The sequence below is a fragment of the Paralichthys olivaceus genome, chromosome 18, assembly GCF_024713975.1.
Source record: "Paralichthys olivaceus isolate ysfri-2021 chromosome 18, ASM2471397v2, whole genome shotgun sequence".
Taxonomy (NCBI): Eukaryota; Metazoa; Chordata; class Actinopteri; order Pleuronectiformes; family Paralichthyidae; genus Paralichthys; species Paralichthys olivaceus.
Window position 1 is genome coordinate 430,090 of NC_091110.1, and position 11,245 is coordinate 441,334.

Here is an 11,245-nt window from a genome sequence, read left to right on the forward strand (position 1 = left end):
TATTATGCATGTTATTAATTATAATATTTTTGCACGGCACTAAATACAAACGATTTCTGCATCATCATGCCACTCTCAATTAACATACAGAAACAGAAGCAAATGAGACAGAACTGTGGTTGTTCTCTAAAATGTGATACAGTTACATTTTGCTCTGTTGTTGCCTTTTAACTGAAGTGCCAGTATGTATGACATGTGTCAGATCAGCCTATGTTGTGGTGGCTGGTCATTATCCTGTCTGGTCCATCGGCCATCACGGACCAACATCCTGTCTGGTCCATCGGCCATCACGGACCAACATCCTGTCTGGTCAACAGACTGAGGCCCCTGCTGAAGAAATACAGAGTCACTGTGTACTTGTCTGGCCATGACCACAATCTGCAGGTATGTAAGTGAGTGCACGCTCAATCATAAAAAATATCATGTGTACATAGATTCATCAAGAAAGTGTATCTCAGTGTGTTGTTATTTGTCTGTCTGTCTCTTTGACAGTTATTTATTCTTTTTCATATCCCACTTATCACACTGTGTTTGAGAAGAGTATGTGCAAGATTGCCCCTCTCTGTACAGGAGGTGGCATTCACTAGTGGGTGCTACAAAGACTGTACTTGTTGATAGTTCAAAGCTAGTTTGCATCATTTTCTGGCACCAAGACTGGCATGTGCCCACATTACACAATCACAGGTTTTATACATTTCCAAAAATTAGAAACCATCCAGATAGTTATTGGGTTAAATGATACTTTGTTTCAACGGATATTACTGATCAATATAATTAGTCATAAAGATGAAATCTTATTTATTTTATATGAGCACAGTGTTGACATATTGTTCCAGGAAGATGAGCATTTGTTTTTCCTGCAGTAGTATAACTTACAGTCCAACAATTAGCTTCAACTCATGTCAATGAAATAAATGATTGCACAATGTGATGGCTACTGAGTAAAGACAGCATTAAGAATGGTACACTGTAAGCCTTATCTTCACTATGCAAGTCTGTATGGCACAAAATGACCGTAAAAAAACTAAAGTCACTGCACAACAGAAGCAGAAAGGGAGGGGGGATTGAAAAGATGGAAACAATAACATAGAATGATACACTGTGATGGAATATCTGGTAACTTAATCTACCACTTGTATGATATGGTTTTATATTTAATTTTATAATTACCTCAACATTATAAAGTGATCTGTGTGTCTGTAAAACACGTTGGAGCAAGAGGAATCTACTGTGCAACGTGAGTGTTGCAGTCTAAGCATACAGATGTGTTGATTGTCAATATGTGTGTGTCAGTGTAAGAGGGAATCAATGTGCTGCATAAAGCCCTACAATGAAATAAGATTGGAAACAAGTGGTGGATATGAAAACAGTTCAATCGGGAGAGACTTTAACTTGACAGTTGAATATTTTTTTTTATTTCTATGCAATTAAGTCTTTTGGCATTTTGACCCCTATGTGATGTCATCGGCATCAGAGGGGTTGATGGAGAAATAATTATGAATGACTCTGCTGGACTGGACCATGGCTTCGGATTAAACCGGAGGAGATTGGGTTGAAGGGGAGTTACAGCGGATCACTAATGACAGCTGACTGCCGGAGAGAGGAGAAAGGATTTCAAATTTAATCACAACCGCACGACTGGCTGGATGAGATTGTGGCAATATCTGAATGGCCATTCAAAATGCCCACAATCAGCTGATTAATAAGAAGAAATATATATAGAGAGATAGATTTGTGAGTAATTGAATATTTCAAATTTCAAATTTATATAGCACGGTATCACAACAAGCAGTTGTCTAAGGGTGCTGCACAAAAGTCCAAGTCCAAGAAGAAACACAAAATCCAACTTGTTCCACACCAAGCAAGCATGAGCAACAGCGGGGAGGAAAAACTCCCAGGTGTAAGAAACCTCCGGCAGAACTGGGCTCTGTGTGGACGGCCTCTGCCAGGAACGGTTTATGAGAAAGTCTTCCTGAATTCCAAACATGAAAGAGTACCTGTGGCAGCCTTCACTTGTCATAAAAACTCAAGAGGCGTTTAGTTTGTCCAGTTTTTACTACTGTAAAAACATGGTGGCCTCTGTAGAGAGGACCTGCTCCCCATGTAAATATAAAGTATTTAAATATAAATGGCTCATTCTAAGAAAACAACAATCGTACAATTTAGTTAAAACACACTAGTGAAAACATCACTAGGATTACTTTGTATTCAGTTTCTGCTCCCTTTCACCTAAATCTTACACACTGAACCTTTAATGAATTTTGTCGCTGTATCTTGGTCTAATTGAGCACAACATTGATGCCTTTAATGCTGTCTGTCTCTGTATTTTTAACAGTTCATCAGAGAGGATGATGGGAGCTCATATGTAGTCAGTGGGAGTGGGGTGGTCAGCGATCCTGACACCACTCACAAGGACAGTGTTCCTCAGTCCTGGCAGCTCTACTCCAGTCCTGTCAATCACACAATAGGAGGCGTGGCTTACTTCCAGGTCACTGAGCATAAGATGACAGTCACCTTCATGCAGACTAATGGGAAATGTGTTTACCGCACAGAGCTGCCAAAACGTATAGTCAGAAGTAATGGAATGCTCTAAAACTGAAGATATGATTACTGATATCTTTGGGCGATGGCATGTTACTATTAAGTGAAATGTGTATATTCATAGTATTTTGTACTGTATGTAATGTTTTACACATGTAACAAAATATAAACTGTTTTATGTCTTTTGTTGTGCATTGTATTTCATGATGGAGGCCTCAATGTGCAGGATGAATTATAGCTTTACTTGCATACAAGTAAGTAGTAGTGCAATAGTAGAGCCAAGTAGAGCATTGTTAGGTTTGCAACCAAAACATCTGCTCTGCCATTTTCACTCAAAATTGGACCAAACTAATATTTGATTGTCATATTACTGCTTTTATTTGTTCAAGTTTTTATTTACTTTGCTTGCTTTTCAGTCAAAGCACTTCCGTTTTTTTAAAGTGCTATATGAATAAAGTGTATTACTAGTAGTAGTAGTAGTATCAATATTATTATTATTATTATAGTATTCAAGTGAGTTTACTATGAGTGAGTGACGACAACAAGTTTCTGGAATCAGTGTGGGTGCCCATCTGCCTTGACTAGAGGAGAATAATGGAGGAGAGGAGAGATGAATGGATAAGAGGGGAGAGAAGAGAGAGAGAGAGACAGAGAGAGACTGTTGTCATAAAAATATAAATATAATGAATAGTGATACATTGAGATGCAATTATATTATTAATAATAACAGTTTATCATCATCATCATAATCATAATATGGTGGTAGTATTAGTAGTGAAATTTGGAGAGAGAGGGAGAGAGATAGAGAGATGGAAGCACAAACAATGGACTTTAGTTACATGAAGTAATATGAGAAAAATATGGGGCCACAAGCACAGTTCAGTGCATGTTGGGAGTTGTAGAAGAAAATTGTTGTTGTTTTCTCTATTTCTTTTGATATTTTTTTGCACCTTTCAAGTTCCTGCTTTTCTTCATGACATCGATCTTTGTGTTTACTGTATCTACTTTCCCAGGAGGATGGCTTTTGAGACAGCTTTCCTGCTGCTTCCCCAAACCTTTTATAGTTTGTTTTGGGGACATTGAGCAAGCCCGCTGTAGACGACCTGAGGGAATGATTCGTAACATATTCCGATAAACAGTCAGAGATGTATGACGGTGCTGTACCATTAAGAGAATTAAAAACAAGTAAAATAATTTTAAAATCAATCCTCAGTGATGCTCGAAGCCAGTGTAAAGACACTAAAATAAGAGTAATATGGAATCTTTTCCTATTTCTCATTAAAACCATGGCTGCTGAATTTTGCAAAAGCTGTAGGCTAACGATGGATTTTTTCGGTAATCCTGAATATAGTGCATTACAGTAGTCCAGGCGAGAAAGTATAAAAGCATGAATGAACTTTTTGGCAGTTTCCAAAGTGAGGTACAGTCTTACTCTTGCAATGTTTCTTAAATGATAAAAGGCAATCTTTGTGACATTGTTTATGTGCGGATTAAAATCTAGTCCTGAGTAACACCCAGGTTCTTTATTTTTGATTTGTTTTGCTGCTCCAACTTTGCTGATAATCTTTTGTCCTTGAACATCAGTACCAATTACAAGATTTTCAGTTTTATTTTCACAGGCAATTTATAACTTGGTTTGGCGCATCAGAGTCATCTGGCACTAAATAAGGGAAGACACATGATGGATCAGGTTTTTCTAACAAAAAGTAATTTATAAAGAACTAAAACAAAAAAGAAATTCAACTGATAAGGCTGACAGGAACTAAATTCCAGACCAAAACATGATCAAATTAATGCTACAGAAATCAAAACTCATCTGAATGGCAGGATGAGCATGGCTATTATTATATGAGGCAGTGGCCAGCTACCTCTACTTCACTGATGGTCCCCAGCTCCAGTTAATGTAAAACTTAGAGAGTTTTAGATAAAGGACCCGTGCGTAGCAACATAACAAAAACCAGTGCCATGTTTAGATGACTAAATTACGAGTTTTGATTTGCATATGATGCTTGCATCTTTTGAAGAGAGCCATGTGGTATATCTAGACATACTCCCAGACCAGCCAACCATTTTATTTAACCCGAGAAGGGACATTGCGATTGTCTGCTTTTTTTTCAGCTACACCCACACACACACAGCAATACACCCAGTGTCCTGTCAGATCCGGCTTTAACTGATTCTTTGCTTTGCCACGAATAAAACAGGGTATATAGGGATACATCCTGTTTCCATCCTTTCGCACAACTTTCATTTCAATTCCATTTAGATGCTCCAGTCTATTCATGTAGAAAATAACACTGTTGACATCAAGAAGCTTTAGAGATTTTAACTGCATGCTTGGTTTTGAGCAAAAATACTTCACAATGTCTTATTTGGTGTGTAAGTTCACACAGAATACCAATGAAAAGTAAATGCCACCAAAACTTCAGTGTCAGGACTAGACTACTGCTGTGTGTGTTGCTCTCCACTGACGCATCTGGCATACAGGCAAGTCCAGATCAGTCAGTTCTATTAAATTGGTCTTAGAGATGTGGGCTTTCTGCAGAAAACACAGAATGGAAAACATGCAGTATGTAATGAGTAAAAATGTATGCCTGTTTGAGACCGATATCGTGATGTCTCCTTTTACTCACCTTTCCAGTGCTTTTGTTTTTCCGATAGGTGACTTTATAGTGCAGCTGGTCAGCAAAGATGTCCCTGATGTTCAGCTGGTGGCCATCTTTAAACAGGGCGGTGAGTGGGTCAGTCACATACAGGGTGGTTTTCTTTTGGCTTTCAATCACCTCCAGCTTGAAGTCAGGTTTGCCTATCTCAGCTATGGAGAAGGGAGGGAGACTGTCACCTGTGCATGTACACCACTGTATCTCTCATGGAAGTTACCATTTTAATTATGTTAGAGGCCAAAAAATTGTGAGCATTGACAACGCTGAAGCCATTTTTAGATATGACAGGTAAAGTGAGCAATATTGGCTACAGAGTTTACCCATAGTCTGACTTTCAAACATGCACAACACAACAGGAGGTTCTCTGCACAGACATGTTCACAACAGCAACACACACACAAACACTCTCTCTCACAGTGCTTTCACATTGAATGGAAGCGTATTGCATTCACTTGAAAAAAAAAACAAACTCTGTTTACAATGCATGTCTAAATCAATATTTTTTTCAGTTTTTCTCACTTTTTTTTCCCTATTTTTTGGAGTAATTTTTCTTCTGTTTTTCGGACTATTTTTTTTTTTCTGCGTTTAGAGAGCATTTGAAACAATAGACGCTTTCATTCCTTTATTGAGAGCTAGATGTAATGGAAACAAACATGACCTGCTTGTTTAGTTTAATCAAGTTTTACTTTGATCTGGGTTTAAGACACTGGGAGATAGTCCTGTCTTTAAGTCATATAGATGGTATTATCATTAGTTTGTCGAATCTACGCAGGCACCTGAGGACTTTGCGGTTGCTCAGAAGGAAAGCCCATTCAGATCTGCTGAGATGGGGCATGTATGTGCGGGCAGGAGTCACCATAGGTCCATGGGAGTCACTTGCAGGTTGGAGGTTCCGAGGGAGTTCGAAGTATCTCGATAATTCAGAAATTCAGAAAAAAAACTACTCCGAAAAACAGATAAGAATTACTGCGAAAAACAGAAAAAAAAAATTGTCAGAAAAACAGAAAAAAATATTCAAAAAACAAACCAAAAAATAAATTACTCAGAAAAAACTGTTTTTTTTTTTTTTCAAGTGAATGCAATACACTTCCGTAGAATTCTCCTGAAATTCTACGGACATTATACTAGGAGGCCAGGAGGAGAAAGTCTGCAAAAACTGGGGAGCGTCTCACTTGGACATTTGCATTCACACATGCACCTCCTCTGGCAAATATACTGAGGAACTGCTGAGTTCGGTGCATGTCAGAAAGCAGCTTGAGAAAGACAGAGCTGCGCTGCAACAAGAGGTCATTGGGAAGGACCGGAGCACTGACAGGCTCTGGGACAATTTAACAGCTGTTATTTCCAACACGTTTTGTCAATTAGAAAAAAGTCTTCACGAGTGTAGCAGAAGAACGTACTGTCTTTGTAGGGGCAGAACCGTGGTGTGCTGGTGTGAGGGGACTCAATGAGGTCAGTGGTGGCCCCCTCGGGGTTTCGGACAGGACGTCAGCTGTGTAGTAGGCGTTCAGGTCAGTCAGAGAGCTGGACAGATCACACACTGTTTCTGTGGTCTGGATACAGTGAGGAGTCCTCTGATTGTTCCCTGAAACCCTGTAAAATTTGACAAGTTTCATATGGACATGAATGATGGATGAAAATAGTCTTATTTAGTCTATAATAGACACCAGATGAGCAATAAATTAGGTCTTAAGTCTGTCTAGTCTGGGTATCATTTATAACGCATACAGTCAGAAATAAATAATTTATTATCTGTGCAAAATAACATTGATGTGAATATACTGTGGAACAATGAGCTGAAAGAGCTGTTTGCAGCTGTTGGCATTTGTTAATTTTATTTGATTGTTGACATTGCTCTTGCCTCTTTCATTTTTCTCTTATTGAATCACAAAGGTCAATTGTCTTTTAGTTATCTTACTATTTAAAGAGCTCTGGCCTAAAATATACATTCCAGTAAAAGCTTTTACTGAATCAATAATGGAAAGACTCATTCCTGCAAGGTCACATAGCGGGAAAGTGTGAGGGCATTTGCTTTCCGTGGACACACTGACAAGATGAATGTTTCTGGGAATTAAATGCCATTTGTTGAAAGAGTTAAAGGGTGAGGGTTCGGATGCAGGTACTTACGTAGAGTACTCCACAGTGTAGCTGTAAGTGGCTGATGGTTTTGGTTCCCAGGACAAAATGGTTTTAAAGTTGGTTGATTTCCAATTTTGTGCTTGGGGATAGGAGCCTGGAAAATTAGACAATTTGTGTAAGATACTATACTAACATGATTTAAATGAAGGTTATAGTGACACACAAATGTTGACTCCTGTCATTATGAAAGAAAACAATACACCAAAGGTGTTTTATATACTTTATTAACTTATACAAGTAATTTCCATAGGTGAGCTGTACAGGGGACTGTCACACAGTGATAGGGCCTTAGTGCCATAAGTTTTAAACTATTAAAGGCCCAGTGTGTAAGATTTAAGTGAAAGGGAACTATTATTTAATGTAGAATAATTCTCATAATGTTTTCACTAGTTTATTTCATCTAAATTGTATGAATTGTAGTTTCCTTACCCCAGAAAAGGCCCTTTAAATTTAAATACTTCGAGGGGACCCTCTCTACAGAGGCCACTATGTTTTTTACATTAGTCCAGACTGAACAAACTAAACACCTTTTGAGTTTTCATGACAATTAAAGGCTGCTTCAGTTTCTTTTTCATGTTTGGAAGGAGAGCGTGAGGTGAGGGGTAATCAGTTGCAAAATGCAATTTCAACACTAGATATCACAAAATTCTACACACTGAACACTATTTAACACTAAACTACACTTTTAAGTAATAAACACTTAACACCTTAATTGAGGCCCGTCACAATATGTAGGACTACACACATTCATTAGAGAGAAAAAAGCTTTGCACAGATGAGGCACTGTGGACCAGAAATAATTAAAAAAGCCACAAGTTCTGATACAGCACTTTGTCAGTGAGATAAGATAATGTTGTGAATAGAGCACATTGCGATTGTCAGTGTAAAATATCCTTGGTCCTATATTTTATTGGACTGACTGTTCTGTCACAACCACAAATGTGTGGTTTTTATGATTACAAAGCAGCAGTAGAAAGTGTGGCGCCCAAAGAACATAAGAGAAGGGCTGTTTTTATATCAGCAGTCTGTTACCTTACCTTACCTGAGTCAGATCAGTCATTCAGTCATTTCTTATTAACAACAGCTATATACAGTGTGGTAAGTCATTGCTGTTTCTTCGCAGTATGAGCAAATACTGAGAAGAAACAGCAGTCCCCCCCCCCCTCATGTTACATAATGTTTTAGGTACTAACAAATGCCTCAACATTAAATTGTTACAGGTAATCTTAAATTCTTAAATGTGATTTACAGCCTATTAAGCACGAGTGTCCACTGGTGTTCAAACATTTTTTTTCAAATATTAATCCTGCAAAGTGTGTAGTGACTTGTACTGAAAACTCTATAAGACATGTAAAGAGTATTTCTATGTGTGCCGGAAATCTAAACATAAACACTAAACGAATGACTGTATGCTGCTCCTCCAGTGACCTGTTCATGTAGATCTGTTCATGTGAATCCAACTTTACATTTGCTATACATTTACATTTTCACACTCACAATACTACAAAACAAACTGCTCCACACAGAGAATCATAGTATTTGATATTGTATGTACATATCATATGTCGCGCTACTACAATTTGACTTTAAGGTCATTTGAGAGAACGCGTGGAATGAAGGGCGAGCAGCGTGGACTCACCTGAGGCGGAGCGTGTGGAGAGAAAGAAGAGTGTAGAGACGAGAGCTGCTGTGACTGACATCATCTCCTCTGATGTATTCCTAAAGGTTCTGTTCTGTGTCTGTGCTGCTACTGAGCGAGTACCCTGTGCAGTCTGTCGATCGTCTGACTCTCTTGCTGGAAACCAGTGGTTTTAGCAACAAGCGGGGCATAGCCAAATATGGAGCGTCCGGCCGTGGCGTCACCAGACTGACACAGCCACAGTATTGCAAATTACTATACAGCATGCTGTCCTGCTGAGGTCATCCGCCACGCAATCAACCTTACTGATGTATTATTAGTTATTATTGTTATTCATATTATTGTTATTATTATTATTATTGTTGTTGTTATTGTTATTATTATTTCGACGTTTTGGTCAGTGTGGTGGCAATTTCTGTGAAACAAGCACAAAGTCAAACACTTCTTTCTGAAAGTTTAATTCAGCATCTGCAGATGGACTCATCAGTACACATCACCTGAATGACATGCACAAATGAGCAAAGAACATAGGAGAATCTGTGTTCTTATAACTCTCTGCCCCCTCCCACTAAGCATTCAAAGGTATTTATTACCCTCCTGTAGTTTCACTCAGTGGAGGAGACGTCCTGTCCATTTGTTTACATGTTCTGTGGATGACCCCCCTGTGAGACCCCAGGTGTGAGATCCCAATCAGAGATACCATGAGACACCATAAAGTTTTGGTTTCTCGGGGCCATACAACTCAAGTCTCTTAAGCCACCATCGTAAACCTTAAGGTTGCCCTTTCAGATAAACAATTTGGTGAACTATTTGGTCAGTCATCCACATACATGTCTGCTCATGCAATTACACATTCACAAATGTAAAATTTCCATTACAGTCAGTCAGCATATAATTATTGGACACCAACCAATCACAGCTATGAAATCAGCTCTATTCATTCATTCATTCTCTCACTTCACCTGGCAGATTCTTTGAAATCAAGTGAAAGAAAGAAACATGGAACATCTGTAACAAATTCCAAGTAAGTAACTGAGGCTGATTTCAGAAAAACCATTGTTGCAACAAAGTCCTCAAATTACAATGCATGCTCCAAATTAAGGGCTTCTATTACCTCAATACAAAAGGCCTGATATAACAAGTTTTCTTGTTCTGTGAAGGTGAGAGACAGTTTATAGGCCAACGTTAAACAATAGTCCACCTGAGTCGCAGTGGTTTCTGTGAATATTTCTGCTACCAACACCTGAACTCTTCTTCAGTATTCAACAGTTCAACATTCATTCCACGCTGCTCTACAACCCTCACAGAAAAAAGAGATCAAATAATCAGGCACATGCAAAAACTTACATATTGCAACCTTGTAATGGTTGACTTGTTATTTTTAGTGACACTGTTGCGGTGTAATGTTCAATAACATGATTCAATCTTGTGATTGAATTAAGTTTCCAAGTGTTAATAATTCAATCATATGTATTTTCCAAGTTGACGAAACTATTACACTTGAGTTCGACCAGGAACATATCAGATGCTATTATATTCCACTGTTTAAAAAAACAAATCCAGGTTTTTTTTTAAAAAAGGTGGTTTGTGATAAACAACACAATAGTTTCCCCCCAGTATTTATTGTATGCAAAATAATTCATTAGACTTATTTATCTCAAAATGAGTTTTTCATTTGGCTCAATATTCATATATTTGCTTATTATTTTAATTACCACAAGAAGTTTTAAAAAGATGTAACAGGTGGTGAATATGTTTCATGACAGATTTATAAAAATTTTAATTTGGTTGGTCAATGTTCAACAGACACAAAGATGTTGGTAATGTGACTCAAACCGAGAGGTATAGTAGGTTCAGTGTCGTCATAGTGGGAATGGAATGGATGACATGCTTCCCGATGGTATGTTGACCATACAACCCTTACTACAGCGTGAGAGAACCTAAATATTCTAGAAGCTTACAAGCTCTGACCAGGTCGATGGCATCATCATGTCTCTGCAGAGGACATTAGTCAGGACTTCCACTAAGAGCTCAAGTGGGTGATCTGGAGGTCTATTCATAGACTGAGTGGTTTAGAGTTATGCTTCCAGACATACAGAGACACTGAGAGTGAGTTTGGACTGTGGTATGTTAATAGAGAGGTTTATACTGTGTTAACCACAGTTAATATTCCACGTTACTGAAAGGGAAGCCCTCTGTTGTTTGTCTTTGCTCTCATATGTACAGGGTGGCCAGCCTTTTCAAATCAGTCTTACTACTACAT

At 38.3% G+C, this 11,245-nt stretch overlaps 1 long non-coding RNA gene across 1 annotated transcript; it reads right to left on the reverse strand.

The window, feature by feature from the left end:
- Positions 1-1,125: 1,125 nt before the first annotated feature.
- LOC138405426 (uncharacterized) lies at positions 1,126-9,777 on the reverse strand. Its single transcript, XR_011239162.1, has 4 exons — positions 7,332-9,777; positions 6,605-6,797; positions 5,175-5,356; positions 1,126-5,080 (listed from the first exon to the last, which is right to left on the reverse strand). It is a non-coding gene; the product is annotated as an uncharacterized lncRNA (long non-coding RNA).
- Positions 9,778-11,245: the final 1,468 nt, after the last annotated feature.